A 15,363-nucleotide genomic window follows, 5' to 3' on the forward strand; every position below is an offset into this window, starting at 1 on the left:
GCAGCCGTGGGGGCCCCGTGACTTCAGACACCCAGCCTCTGGAGCCACAGGAGAGTAAATGGCTGTAGGTCAAGGCCCCCACGCTCCGCTCTGTGTCAGGGCACCCCAGGACACTAGCAGGGGGTACAGTCACGTCCGTAGAGGACGTTCATCACGGTGTTATCACTAATGTGGTAGACCGTGTTCCCCAGCACTCACTGGCCCTCTGTGTGCTGTGTGCCTCCATCCCCGTGCCGGCAGGCACAGCAGGGTCCCACTTGGGGCAAAGAGGTGTGAGTGGTGGAGGCTTCCGGAGCCCTGGAGTGGCAGAGCCCATCCCCCTCCCCGTGTGCCTCAGTGGCCCGGTCAGGACCCGCTGCTCAGCTTGTCCCCTGGAGGAAGAACACAAGCCTGCGTGTTGGAATAAGCTGTTCTAGGGAGAGGCCGCCGGCCTGCGGGCAGCGCCCTGCGCGGACGCCTGGCCTCGGTGACTCCCGCACCAATACCTCCGGGATGCGGAAAAGTCCAGCAATAAGACTGGCCAACTAGTGGGAACCGTCTCTGGTCATTAGAATCGTGCCATGACAAACGGGACGGGCAGGACACAGCGCATGTTTAGGAGAATGTTCTCAATTACCGTGGGGAGTACACGCTCAGCTCTGTAAACTCAAGAGGCACAGTTACTCAGAAAGCCTAACGGGCGGAACCGAAGCCGACTGTGACTTTCCCGGGGTTGTAGCCTGCTTCTGTTTGTTTCCACGATAAACATAATTTACTAACATGATCCAGAAAGAGTACGCTTTACTTTTAGGCTCATCAAAACGCAAGGAGTAAAAAGGTCACCAGGGGGGCGCCTGGGTGGCTCGGTCGGTTGAGCGTCCGACTTCAGCTCATGTCATGATCTCACGGTCCGTGAGTTCGAGCCCCGTGTCGGGCTCTGTGCTGACAGCTCAGAGCCTGGAGCCCGCTGCGGATTCTGTGCCTCCCTCTCTCTCTGCCCCTTCCCTGCTCATGCTCTGTCTCTCTCTGTCTCAAAAATAAATTAAAAAAATTTAAAAAAAAAAGGTCACCAGGGTGCACCTGCACACACACCCCTTCGCTGAGCCCCCAGCGCCCCTGCCGCCCCCCAAACAGCCCCCGCCCCTCGCTTCGGGCAGGCTCAGCAAAGGCCGCAGGACGGATGCCGCCCATCTTTATTTCTAGGTCATTTAAGAGCCTCCTAAAATCTACTAACTTCCAGGCTAAAAATCATTAAAAATCAAATGAGTTTTCCCACCGATAGAAGTCGAGATCATCTCTCATTCTCAGGGAGACCAGAACTGAGCGGTGGCCTCTCCTGCGGGGACAAGGCAGGGAGGGGCCGGGACGCACCTGCTCTCCTGAAGGAGAGGAACGCCAGCACTTAGCCCAGGGTGGGTCCGGAGCCTTCGAGGACGCGCCCAGAGGCACATCCCACAGCGGCCAGATCTGGTCCCTCTGCACCCAAGTTCCCTCCGGCAAGTCCCGGCCTCCCCATCCCAAGGGGCGGGGTCCCGAGACCTTCCCGGGGGCAGCGGTCTCCGCAAGCATGTGCACGCGCAAAGCGGTGGGACCCCATGGGGCCAGCCGGACACCTCAGGGCCCCCAGTCCTCACCGGGCGCCCTCAGGCCTGGCGGTGTGGCCTCCCTGCTCCGGCCCCTTGTCGTTCCCCCTCGGGGAGTCAGTCAGCTTTTGCCAATGACGCTTTGTGACACGTCACCCCCGAAACCCAGTGGTTGTCAACAGGCCTCCTTCAGTTCCAGGGTCGGAAGGCCGGCGGCGTGGATGCTGGTGGACCCAGCGGACAAGCCGAGCTCAGGACCCCGCGCCTCGCCTGGGTCGGAGCAACCCGGGGTCCGTTTGCTGTCTCTGGTTTAACCCTCAACAAAGGGGTCCGGTGAGACCCCTGCCCCTGCTTTCCTCCTTCCCTGGGGAGGGGCCGTCAGGGAATGAGCTGTGCGTGTCCCACCACCTCTTCCCGGCCGGGGTGGCCTGGCCCTGGGCCTCTGTCCCCCTCCCCCCAGCTCTGCCTGTGAATTTCCACACGGCAACGACACGCACCCTGGTCCGGACGTCGTGGGCTCAGCGTCAGGACGCGTGTGCCCGGGGGGTGGCCACCTAGTGACGTGGACAGACTGTGTGTGCTCTGTGAGCCAAATCGGCGGAAATTATTCCCTGTGGCAGATCTGGAGCAAACACCCTCCAAATTATCGTTGCCATTTGGGTACTAAAATGAACGATTTGGAAGAGAAAGGCTGGTGAGTGAGCAAAGCCCTGAACACGCTCACCGATATTTCGTCTTCAGAGGAGCAAACCGTGGGCATGTTTGTTTATATCCCGTCCTCTTTCTGGCTGAGGCCTCGGAGCCTGGAGCCTGCTTCGGATTCTGTGTCTCCCTCTCTCTCTGCCCCTCCCCTGCTCACCCTTTCTCAAAAGTAAACATGGAAAAAAAATTTTTTTTAATAAATAAAAAGAAAAAAAAAAGAAAACTCTCCCAGACGCCCCAGAGCCCAGAAGCGCGTCGCGCAGCAGCGCTCAACAGCAAGGCAGTAAACGAGAGCCACGGCTTCTAGCGGGCTCGTCGCTGCCCCGGACAAAGGGGGCAGGACCCTCGGCAGGTCCCTGCTGAGACGCCCCCCAGGACACAGAGCGTGCATTCCCCAGTGTGAAGGAACTCAGGACCCACGAGCCCTTCCTGAAGGAGACTGAGCACTGGGTCCGTGGGAGGATGTACCCAGAGTGATGCTGGACTTGCGGTCACAGAACGGGGCGTCAGCGCTGTCAAGTGGGACCGCATAAAAAGACGGATACGGCCAACAGGAGTCAGAGGAGGAAGGACAGAGGAAGGCAGAAGGAGCATATTGATGAAAGGGAAGGCCGGGTATCTCCTTTTCCACGCCCTCTCCGGGCACCTGCGTGGGCTCAGCAGCCCGGAAGCTCCCCCGACCCCCGGGATTTCTGTGGGGACCTCATCGCATGGGCACCTGCCTACCTGAGTTCATTGGCACACGAACCCTTTGGGGAAAGAAGCCTGCATTTCTGTCTTTGTGCTTTTCCGCACTGATTACATTCTTTGGGAGAAAATGCTTTCTTGCACGAAAACAAGAGAGTACCTCTCTCCAAAGGAAAAATACATGCCGGAAGCAAACGTGCCAGGATTTTACCAGCTGTTACTGCTGGGCCATGACAGTCCAAATGCGTTCCTAGCGCTCCCCACCCCCCAGCCCTCCCACTGTGTTCCCCCGTGGGCCTCTGCGTGGATTCACCCCAACCCAGGAGTCTACACAGCAGCAGGGATCACCCTCCGCCGAGGGGGCCAACGGATGCCCTTCTGGGTGCAGGCGAAGTGATCTGGGGGCCCCGAGACATGACTCCCATTAGCTGCAGATGCCACCCTGCAGGGGCGACGGGCCTCGGAGAGGCGGTCGAGGGGAAGGTGAACTCAAGGTCTCAGCCACCCCGGGCACGGGCCCCAATCTGGGGAGGGAAGTCGGGTGACAGTAACACTCCCACCACCCCAGACTCGGAGCTCGACACCCCCGGAAAGCGGGGTCTCCTCGCACTCAGCCGGCTGTGAGCTGCTCAGCAATTTGGACCTTTCACTCCTGACCAGGCCCAGTGTCCTTTCTCCGGTCTCCCTCCTTCCTCTCCTCCCTGCAGCTGCAGGGTCACCCCCCCTCCCCCATGGGGAAGAACTCCCGCCCTCCCAGTGAGGAGGGTTCATGCCCCCTCCCCAGCAAGGAGGAGTCACGCCCCCCCTGAGTGGGGAAGGACCCCCGCCCCCTCCACAGGACAGCAGGGCGGTTGGAAACGAGCCCTCTGCTGGGCCTCCTAAAACCGTGGGCAGGAAGAGGCAGGGGCGCAGATTGCCCCTAACCGCCCTTCCAGAAGTCCGATGACTTGGCCAGAAGGGCAGCCGGGAGCCCCCCAGCCCCGGGGCAGCAGCCCTGCACAGGTTTGGGTGAGAAACCGGTTTCGGGTTTGCACCTGTCGGTGCGGCCCCGCGGTTGGAGTGGTTCCAGGGCCCCTGCCCAGCGCTCCCGGGCCCGGCCGCCACCAAGCTAATTGCTTCATAACGGATGTGCGAGAATAGTCGGCAATCGGCACAGGTTCTCTGTCCACAAGTTGAGATTTGATGACTTTTTTATCACTAAATTAAATTCCTTCTCTTGCTTGTCTCCTTACATTAAATCTCTTTAAATCTTAATAGAGTGCAGCCTCTCCCTGCAGCTCAGGCCACTGATAAGGCACGTGGGCTCTAGAACCCAGGGCTGGAGGGGCGGGGGGGGGGGGGGGGGGGGGCAGGCGAGGAAGAGAAGGAGACGGCCGGCTCCGGAGGCTGGAAGGCCCAGGGGCGGAGAGGCTCCTCGAGCCCGGATGATTCTTGCAACTCAGAACACAAGCTGGGACACACCACAGACGTGGCCAGAGGCCCCTGACGGTGCTCCTGCCCGCCTGCACCTGGCCCCACCCGGCCCCACCTGGCGCTCCTGGGCCCAAGCAGTTAGGCAGAGCCCGGCTCCCCTTGTCTGCACTCAGGCGCCACCTTGCGGTGGGGCGCTCCGGGGCTCGTCAGGTATCCGCGGGGCGTGCAGGGTGTGGGCCATCAGGAGCTCGCTGCAGCAGGCGTCGCAGCGCGTCCGGAAGCCCGTCTGCAGATGCGAAGTGTTTACTCCCACAAGCGACGAGGGCGGGGCTCGTTCTCAGTGCGTGTCCGTTTGATCTTCTTGAAAACCAGGCTCGGGGCTGGGGCGCAGTGTCTCGGCAATCACGCGCTCCCTGGCTCCACGAGATCGGTCCGGTTCTCGCACGAGGAATTCACGCACGGAGAGCGCGTCCCTTCTTCAAGCCTGCAGCAGCTTCGGGAAGTTGGCTCCAGTGCGCTCCCTGGGAGGATCCGGCTCTGCCACACCTGGACCCGGACCCCATGACATCTGCACCTGGACCCACACCACACCTGGACACGAACCCCTTCCACACCTGGACCCAGACCCCCCCTCCACACCTGCACCCGGACCCCCCCCCTCCACACCTGCACCCGGACCCCCCCTCCACACCTGCACCCGGACTCCCCTCCACACCTGCACCCGGACCCCCCTCCACACCTGCACCCGGACCCCCCTCCAGACCCCCCTCCACACCTGCACCCGGACCCCCCTCCGGACCCCCCTCCACACCTGCACCCGGACCCCCTCCACACCTGGGTGTCCGCAAACGTGAACCACGACGGCGGCCCCGCGTGCGGAAGGGAGAAGACGGTGTGGGCTGGGGTGGCCGCCAGCAGGGATGCAGAGGCAGGCACACGGATCATGGTGCAGAGGAGGGGAGGGACCCCATGGACTCCGTGGCGGGGGGGAGTGGGGGGTCAGATGCGCTGGCGGCAGGAGTCTAGGCGTGGGGCGGGCCACGCTGCCCAGAGGAGTCAGTGTTTGGGACCGGGGAGCAGAGCCAGGCGGGGGGCGCGGGGGATGGAGGGGAGGAGGCGGGATGTGCACAGTGACCTGTCAGAGAAGCCACCGTCACCGCCCGGGGAGGTGGACAGCCGGAGCACAACCGTGTCCTGGCTGGATACTGACGGAGCGGGAGGAAGGAGGGAAACATAGTGGGGGGCGGGGGGAGCCCTGGCGAGGCGATGGAGGGGGGGGCGCCTGGACCCGTGAGCGGTGCTCTTGTCAGGACAGGATGTGGAGTGTGCTGGGGCGGTCACTGCCCCCTTCTTGCAAACAGAGCCCTGGTTTTGTCAGGACAGCGAGTGCCCAGCCCCGAGGAATAAATCATGGTTTATTTAAGCCAATCCTTACAACAGGACTCTATTTCCCATTGCCGGATGTGCACTGTTTCAAACTTCTCTGGAGCAAAGGCGGTTACGTTCATGAGGAAGTGTGCTGACAGATTCTAGAAAATTTACCCCGACAGAGGAAACCACTTTTCCGCTCGGTCCCCTTCTCCTGCCTTAAATCTCACTGCAGGAGAGTGTCAGCTCTGGGGCTGTGGCAGCTATTTTGTGTTCGTGAGGCAAGCATGCTGAGGAAGAGGAAATGCAAGCCGGCTGGCAGAGCCACCGGGCTGCCTCACGGAAGGTGGGGCTGCTCCCGTTGAGACCTGTGTGCGGTCTCATTAAAGCCTGGGCTCGCTGGTATCCAGGGGTGGGGTGAGAGGGGCAGCCTGCCCTGCGTGAAGGCAGCGAGGGGTGAATTTCCAGGAGGGAATTCAATGCCAGTGACAAAGTCCATTCTTGTCACCATTATGCCCCAGTCTACTCACTGCCGGTGACCTCCCCCCCCCAGTCCCGTGCCCTGCCAGTTTTACTGGCTCGTCACCATCGGTCGGGTTTCTGTTCTGGGCGTTGTCATGGACGTCTTTCCATCTTACAGCCGTCATGTGTTCGGTAAAAGCAGGAACGGGGCTGTCTAGTGAGGGTTCCGAGGAGAGAAGAGGTTTGAAATTGTCTCTCTGAGCTGAACTGAGGTCCCTGGTCAGTGCCAAGAGCCCGTCAGGTCGGCGATCACGAGTGTGGAGCGGACCTGTCTCTGCTTCTACGTGACTTTCTCCAGCGGCCGCTGGGTCCCTGGGGCAGAGAAGGGGACCGGTAGGAGCACATTAGTCCCGGTCAGCTTGCGAGGATCGGGACGTGGGGTGCTCTTCCCAGACCACCCGGGGGCGTCCCGCAGCACGGAGGGCAGTGGGGCCAGGCCTACAGCACAGAGAGAGCCCACGACCTGGACGTGACCAGGGGCCACGAGAGGAGCCTCGGGAAGACACATCCCAGGGGACAGCGTGTGCGAGATGGACCGCGACAGTGAGTAGGTGCAGGCCTAGCCCGTGACTCGGAGAAGTGAGGCGAGAGCCGGCCCCTGGCGTGGTGAGGTCAGGGGCACAGCTGGCCCTCTTGCGCAGCGAACCCCCTTTCGGGGGACCCTCGGCCCACAGAGCCAGGGACTCCCTCCCACGTACAAGGGCAGCCTGCGCACCAAACTAGGCCAACGGCGGAGCGCTTTTTCTCCAGAGGCAGCCTGGACTCATTGTGCATGTGGAATCCATTGCAAGACATATTTCTCCCTCTTGTGGATCTACTGAGGGACTTGGGCTGAGGAATTTGTGATCTTTATAACATTCATTAAATTCTTACTTTTCACTCTCACCGTCTCCTGGGACTTGGCCCTATTCCTTTTTCTCCGGCTTTCTCTTCAGGAAAGCTAGTCCCTGTACCCTAACCCGAATCTCATGCCAACCCAGAGCCCGTGCGCCCCGTGCGCCCCTCCCCAGGCAGCACCCACCGTAACCAGTCTGCAAACGGATGCAATGACAAGTTGGGGACCGTGCCACCGCGGTCCTGCGCCTCCTCGCAGACAGAGGGCACAGCTCGACCCAGCCCCACCCCACCCCACCGCGGGAGGGATGACCTTGGGTCAGGGCGGCAAGGAGAGAGCCTTTTCCTCTGAAGGTGCCAGCCGCCCGCTACCAGCAGGGGTGCATTGGCAACGTAATGAACTCACCGGGGGCTGTGCCCACAGCATGCCGGCTGCAGACGGAACTGGAGAGCTCCGCCCACACCCGAGTTCCAGCATCCCAACGTGGCCCAGGACTTCAGGGAGGACAGACAGCCGCCAGCCCAACCACCACCTCCGTCCCATACAAACCATCATGCTCTAACACAGGGCCACCTCATCTGCCCCGCGGCTGCGCCTGCACGCACGAGTGAGGCGGGGGTCCATGGGTCACCTGGGAAACGGGTCTGGCTTGCTCTCTTGGCATTTCCGAGTTGAACCTCCACCCCAACGGTCTCGAATGCATCTGTGATTAATTATCAGAGGGGAAGCCACCCGCTCAGTACAGAACATTGTCCCTTCTGTTGAGCTGAATGGTCTCCGGGGACCCGACCCCAGCGTGCCCTCTACATCCCCGGGATGTACACCCCGTCCCGCCTGCTCAGCCCTCCCCCCCCCCCGACCCCCCCCCCCCCCCCCCCGCCCCGCCCCCCCCACCGACCCCCCGCCCCCCCCGCTCTGCCCCTCCCCGTGAGACCCCGCCCCTTGCTCAGCCCGGCCCCTCCCCGTGAGACCCCGCCCCCCGCCCGGCCCTGCCCCTTCTCGAGAGACAGCTCACCACCGGGACCACCTCCCAGTTCACAAAAGTCTCGTATTGGAGCATCCGCCCCAGGGGTTCTCCAGGCTGCTAATTCATTCCGAATCCGTTGAGGAGAACAAAAGCAGACTTGGGGAAAACATGACAAATTGCTTTCCCAAAACTCGGGAGAGACCAACAGAGCGCCGCCAAAGGAGGCTGTCAGAGGCTCGCAGCACCGGGGTTTCGCTTCTGAGAAATTCCCCTTCTTGCTCAGAAAGCTGCAGTCGTTATTTCTTTACTCCCCGGTTTTTGCCTTTTGGTATTTCAGAGTGAAATGCATTATCCAAATGAGCCCCCTTTTCATTGACAGAAAACACAAAGTGACATCAATTTCCGTGTTTAGAGTGGAGGAAAACGCGGCTCCCAGTGAGCGCAGATAACCACCGCCCCCCTGCACGGGCTCCCCTCTCCACAGTCACAGCAGAGACGAGCGGGACAGGCCAGAGCCACGCGCCCTCCTCCCGAGTGCGAGGGACAGAGAATGTCGTCCACACCTGCTCACTCATCGGCCCCTCGTGGGGGATCAGCTGTCAGATTCGCTCACACCTGGGTCTGGCTGCAGGGTCAGGGCCCTGGGCTGCTGCCTGGTGCCACTCCTGTGAGCCCTCCGTCTGGGCACTGGCTCCCCCCGCGTGGTGTCAGACGCAGCAGAACCCCGAGGGACTGCTACCACATCTAGTCCCAGAATGCGGAGGGACAGGAGGAACCGGGCCCCCACCTGGAACCACTGGGCTTGAGCCGAATCACCTGGCCACGCCTAGCTGTGGGGCGGGGGGGGGGAGGCTGGGAAGCCTGTCCTTCCCACAGGGGCCACGTGCCTGGCTGAAGTCACAACGCTGCAACAGTGGAGGAGGGGAGACGGATATCAGAGACCACGTCAGACGATGGAGGGGTCACTGTTCATGGAGCAGAAAGTGAGCCCAGACCAGGTTTGTCCGTCCTGCTGCCGTAACAGAACACCACAGACTGTGAGTGGGGGCCTCATCAGCAACAGACATCGATTTCTCTCCATTCTGGAGGACAGAAAGTCCAGGATCAGGTGCCAGCATGGTCACCTTCTGGAGACCTTCCTGTGGGTCACAGCCAGGACCCCTCGCTGTGCCCCCACAGGGCAGAAGCGGGGAGCACTGTGCAGCCTCCTTGAAAAGGGCACCGATTCCCTGCACGGGGCTCCACCCTCCAGGCCTCGACACGTCCCGGGGACCCCACCTCCAAAGAGCATCGCCTCCACGCACTAGGACTCATTGGTACGAATTTGGGCGGGCACATTCAGACCACCACAGACCAGACCCCACAGGAGGGGGTCTCCGTGCCGGAGCGGGGCTGAACTGGTGTGCAGGAAGGTGGTTGGAAACCCAGAGAAGCCACAAAAGTGTAAGTCGCATCCCCTCCAAGCCCAGCCAGCCCCCAGCCCCCCAGCCCCTTCCAGCCTCAGAGTCCTCAGATGCCATTTGGGTGGCAGTCCTTTCCGCATCCTTCCTCTGGTGCAGCCCCACAACCGAGGGAGCCCTCTCCCCTGGGGCAGCCCTCTCCCGAATTAGCTAATTGCTGTCTACAGAGTGGAAAACACACTCTGACCACAGAGGATGTTCTTTCCCGCCTTTGACAAAGCTCTCCCAATGTGGCGGGCCAGGCTCGCCTTAGCCTAACGCTAAGCCCAGGTGCAGCCGGCCACAGTGGGTGGCTTGCACCTGGCTCTGCTCCTTTGCCCACCTAGTGTCCCCCCCCCCACATTCCTGTGACACCAGCTCCCTAGGGGCCAGGTGAGACCAAGCAAAATCACAGCGTTGATTTAGGGGTGGGCAGGACTGTTGTTCGGGCCCTGTAGGATGCCCTGGCGATCTCTCGGACACCATGAAAACAGGGAGCCCCCTCCACTGAGCTGTCACCTGGCGGGGTGTGCAGGTGGGGGGCTGGGGGCCAACTGAACCCCCGCTTCAAGTTCGCTGGAGAAGGAAACCAACCTAGGAAAAGAGCAGCGTCTTCTGACGTCCTCGGAGGGCCTGGAACCAGTCACAGGGAAGCCTGGGGCTTCAGCTACCTATGCAAATGAGGTGAGCTTTTACTGCCCGATTCTTAAGCTGCTCTGAGTTGTATTTCTGTCCCTTGTGGATCACAAAAGCTCTGTGACCTCAGGACTTCCTGCCTGTGTGCCAAGAGAGAACTCCTGGCTGGCCAGGAGAGCGGGAGAACAGGCCGGTGTGGCCGGGGGCGTGCCCAGACCACAGCCTCTGGCAGAACCTGCCCCCTTCCAAGGGGTCCCCCGCCCAAGGGGACCAGGGGGTGGCCCCACACCAGCGGCACGCGTGCATGGGAAAGATGCATCCAGATGCTGACCCAGGAAGCTCAGAGGGCGCAGGACCGGCTGCAGGTGCACAAACCTGCCGACCCACGTAGGCCCCAAACTACAGCACGGAGGAGGCTCCGGAGGCCTGTCAGACAGGACTGTCGTTACTGCCAGGGGCCTAAGTAAAACCAGCAAGGTTACAGGCTTAGGCCATGGGGGGGGGGGGGGACCCAGCGGCGCGGAAGCCGGGCCTCAGACAGGGTGAGCGGAAGGGTGCCGTGGGCCCCGCTCTGCCGCTCCCGGGCGCCAACCTCCAGCCGCACCCCACACCCCGCGAGCTGGTCCCGCCGCAGCCCTGTTATCGGCCCCTGTGTCTGCCTCCCTCGTCCGGGAGATGGGAGGTGCTCACTGTCAGGGAGAGCACGTGACAATCATGAGAGGTGCCACCCCCACTCTGGCCTGGGGTGGACAGCTGGACAAACCCCCACAAATCCCCCTCACGCGGGGCCCCGCCCACCCGCTCCCACTCACACGGATTCCACCGTCCTGGAACGCCAGGTGCATGCGTGGTCGGCATCCCCAAAGGTTTGCTTGACACCTGCCATGCCCACTGTCTCTCCCCTTGACTGGCCCGCCAGCTCCGGTCCATAGACCCCGAACCGCAGGACCCTGCAGGCTCAGAGAAAGTGCTGAAGAGGAGGGGTCATGTGGTGGGAAGTGGATCTCGCAACCCCCATGTCCTGGGGGGGAGCAGAGATGACAGATGGCTTCCTGGGGGAGGAGAGGTGGGTGTCCTTTGACATGAGCAAGAGAAGCAGAGGAGGTGGTGCAGCCCTTCAAGACGTGTACATGTGTGTATATGGGTTCTCTCTCAACCCCCAAATTCCAAAACTAGGTCATGACTCCCCATATGGTACCCCAAACACACATGCATGCACACAGGTACAGGTATACACGCACACATATACACATACACACATACTCACATGCACACACACATATACACAGGTATGCACAATATACATGTACATGCATGCGTACAGGTACAGGTACACACGCACACATATACACATACACATACGCACATGCATGTGCACAGGTACAGGTATGCACGCACACACATACGTGTACACAGGTGCACACACATAGATATGTACATGCATGCACATGTGTGTGCACATATACGCATATATACCTATACACACATGCATACACACCTACGCTTGTACACCCATGTGCATGTATCTCTGTGCGCATATGCACATGTGTATGTGTGCACATATACATGTACATGTGTGTGCGCACGCATACATATGTACGCACAAATGCATGCACACACATACACATATGCACACAATAGACGTGCACCACACATACACATGCATGCATGCACACACAAATATACATACAAACACACGTGTGTGCCTGGTACACATGCATATACACATACATACACATGCGCACCTACACACATTCACAGCAAATCAAGCGACCTCTCAGGGGAAAAAAATCCACTTTAAGATAATCTCTGCCTATGTGGGGGAAGAGGCCAGTAATTTTAAGACAGCAGCTTCAATTACAAACAAAATGAAAGAGCTGCCCAGAGCCCGCTGCTCCTGGATCAGGATGGGGTGCCCAGATCTGCCCGCAGACTGGCGTCCAGCTTTGTGGGAAGCTGGTGTGGACGAGGGTGTCAGCTCTGCTGGGAAGACCACCTGGTCAGGACCTGGGCTTTGCTGGCTGGCTTTGTCAGCCAGAGGTCAGGGGGCATCGGGCGGGAGGTCAGGTGGCATGGAGCTGGAGGTCAGAGGGCATCAGGCTGGAGGTCAGGGAGCATTGGTGGGAGGTCAGGGGACATCAGGAGGGAAATCAGGGGCATCGGGCAGGAGGTCGGGGAACATCAGGCAGGAGGTCCGGGGGCATCGGGAGGGAGGTTAGCCTGCTGTCTCATCTAGTCAAGGAGGAGTCTGATCGGAGTCGGGGCTGAGGGCAGTGCCCGGCACATCCCGACACTGGGCTTGGAGACAAGGACCCAGGGCCCAAAATGGGGGACCTGGGGTCGAACCCAGTCTGACCCCGGTCTGGAAAAGGGGGTCAGGAGATCAGGAGACAGAGACAGAGAGACAATGAGACAGAGACAGGGAGATACACAGAGACAGAGAGAATGGCCGGTGCTGCTGACCCTGAAAAGCACAGGTTTCCGTATGAAGAGGCCCTCCCGGTGCCTCCCGCTGCACTCCAGATCAAAGCCTGCCCTTCACAGTCGTCCGACCCGCTGTGTGTGGCATGGAGGGCCTGCCCGCCACCCCACCGGGCCCTGACCGGCGGCAAGGTCATGGCTGGGAGGTAGTCCAGGCTGTGGGGCGCTGTTGCCATCTAGTGGGCACGTGTGGTTCTGCAGGCCCTGGGAGCCCCGCCCCTGCTCTGCAGGACCTGGAACCCCGCCTGCCTCTTTTGGACGCCTTACCTGTGTGTAGGTTCACACCTCACTTCCCACAGTTCATGGTCAAAACAGTAAGTGACAGCGGTGACTGCTGTTCCCTAGAGTGGAGGCCACATCTCCACGCCCGTCCTGTGCCCAGGGCCCAGTGCACCCCCTCACACCCAGGCTCGGGTCCCGTGCTCTGCCCTCACCTTGACAGCTTTGAACAATACTGGCCAGGCATTTCCAGACCACCCTCAGTCTATTTGGGCTGCTCCGATGCTCCCTCGTCATTCTCTGCGGTGTGGCTTTGGGGATAACTGAGCAGAACTAAAGCACCTTCTCACTGGGGCATGCTGACGACGTGACCTTGACCCCAGGGCTAGGCCTCCTCGTCTGTCAGAAGTGACTCACCCAGTCAGCCCACACTCAAGTGGAGGGGCTGAGGGCTGTGACTCCAGGGCCTTCACGGGGCCCATGACCCCTGCCGCGCCTCCAAAGGGGCGTGGCGGCCGCAGGGCCTCCAAAGGGGCTGGTAGCTCACCCGGGTCCCAGAGCCACAGGGAGAAGGTGGCTCTCCACCCCACAGGTGCGTCACCTGGAGAAGGCACAGGGGGGGCTGAACGCAGCTCTGACACATCCATTCAAGACCCGGGTGGAAACAGGAACAGACCAGGCGGGAAGGGGAAGAACAGGCTGCCGGTGTCTGGGGATGACCTGAGCGGGAGCCCGTCTGGGGCTGGAGGCTGGGAAAGTCTCCTCAGACACCTCCCGGCAACACAGAGCAAGCCACGCATCCCAGCCTGGGGATGCCCCTCCTGCCAGCCCTGACCCACCTGGATGAACCCCTGGAACAGCCCCCACGCCCCGGGTGAGGGTCTCAACCCCCCATCTTCAGGCCAGGGCATGCACACCCTGGGTGAAGAGCGCAGCCGAGTGCCCGTGGGTCTGGGGACAGGACTCGGTCTCCCAAGTGGCCAGGCTTCCACGATTTCTCCCCAAGGAAAGGTGAATCCCGAAGCCTGTGGTAGTTGCTTCTAACATATGCAGCCTATCTTCCCATGTCTCATCCCCCAACAAATAGATGGTTCTGTGAGAGGCATGAACCCTTGGACATGGTCAGGCTGAAGCTCCTCCCAGGCTGAGGGTCCACCCAGGATTGAGGCTCCTCCCAGGCTGAGTGCTCCTCCCGGGACTGAGGGTCTTCCCAGGCTGAGGGTCCTCCCAGGATTGTGACTCCTCCCAGGCTGAGGGTCCTCCCAGGCTAAGGCTCCTCCCAGGATGAAGGTTTCTCCGAGGCTGAGGCTCCTCCCAGGACTGAGGGTCCTCCCAGGCTGAGGGTCCTTCCAGGACTGTGTCTCCTGCCAGGACTGAGGCTCCTCCCAGGACTGAGAGTCCTCCCAGGCTGAGTTCTCCTCCCAGGACTGAGGCTCCTCCCAGGCTGAGGATCCTCCCAGGCTAAGGGTCCTCCCAGGACTGAGGTTCCTCCCAGGCTGAGGCTCCTCCCAGACTGGGGGTCCTCCCAGGACTAAGGTTCCTCCCAGGACTGAGGTTCCTCCCAGGCTGAGGCTCCTCCCAGGACTAAGGTTCCTCCCAGGCTGAGGGTCCTCCCAGGCTGAGGGTCCTCCCAGGACTGTGTCTCCTGCCAGGACTGAGGCTCCTCCCAGGCTGAGGCTCCTCCCAGACTGGAGTCCTCCCAGACTGGGGGTCCTCCCAGGACTAAGGTTCCTCCCAGGCCGAGGCTCCTCCCAGACTGAGGGTCCTCCCAGGACGAAGGTCCCTCCCAGGCTGAGGCTCCTCCCAGGCTGAGGCTCCTCCCAGACTGAGGCTCCTCCCAGGACTAAGGTTCCTCCCAGGCTGAGGCTCCTCCCAGCCTTGCCAGAGCACTAGGAGCCGTGTCCAGTCTGTCCGCTAGGTGTCACGCTTGGCCGTGCGGTGTGCTGGCGCCCCGGGGGCAGGAACCGCGTTGGGCGCCCGCAGGGGCGGACCCGCTGGGCTTGGTTACTGCTGGCCTGGAGCTGGAGGTCTGAGGGGCCCCGCCTCCACGGGCACACGCCCTACGCTGTCAGCAAGCTCTTCCTGTGGGGCAGCCATCTGCTCACCTAAGCCCCGTGGGTTACCTGCCCCGTCCTCCGACATGGGAGGGGGAGCCCCCGGTTCCCTCTGTTAATCCAGTCGGGACCAGGCGTGAAAACTGGGTGCTGTGGGCCCACTGAGCACTGGCGTCCACTGGCGCCCTCCAGGTGCCCAGGCCGTGAACCGGGCCCACGCTCCGAGCTTGCCAACCTGCAGGCCTGTCCTCGCAGCCCGCAGAGGAGAGACAAGGACAGAGGCAGGTGCTCTGGGGCAGCCCTGGGCGGACAGAGGAGGCCGGGGGGCAGGACCCGTGCGCTGCTGGCCAGCAGGTGCGTGGTCTGTGTCTGGGCACAGCAGGCGAGAGAGCCCCAGCCCGCAGAGCATCCGACGTGCCCCCCGGGAGTGTCCGGAGCCGGAGCCTCCCAAGGGGCTGCAGACCCTCACATCCCTGCT

The sequence above is a fragment of the Panthera uncia genome, assembly GCF_023721935.1.
Source record: "Panthera uncia isolate 11264 chromosome D3 unlocalized genomic scaffold, Puncia_PCG_1.0 HiC_scaffold_9, whole genome shotgun sequence".
In the NCBI taxonomy this organism is placed as follows: domain Eukaryota; kingdom Metazoa; phylum Chordata; class Mammalia; order Carnivora; family Felidae; genus Panthera; species Panthera uncia.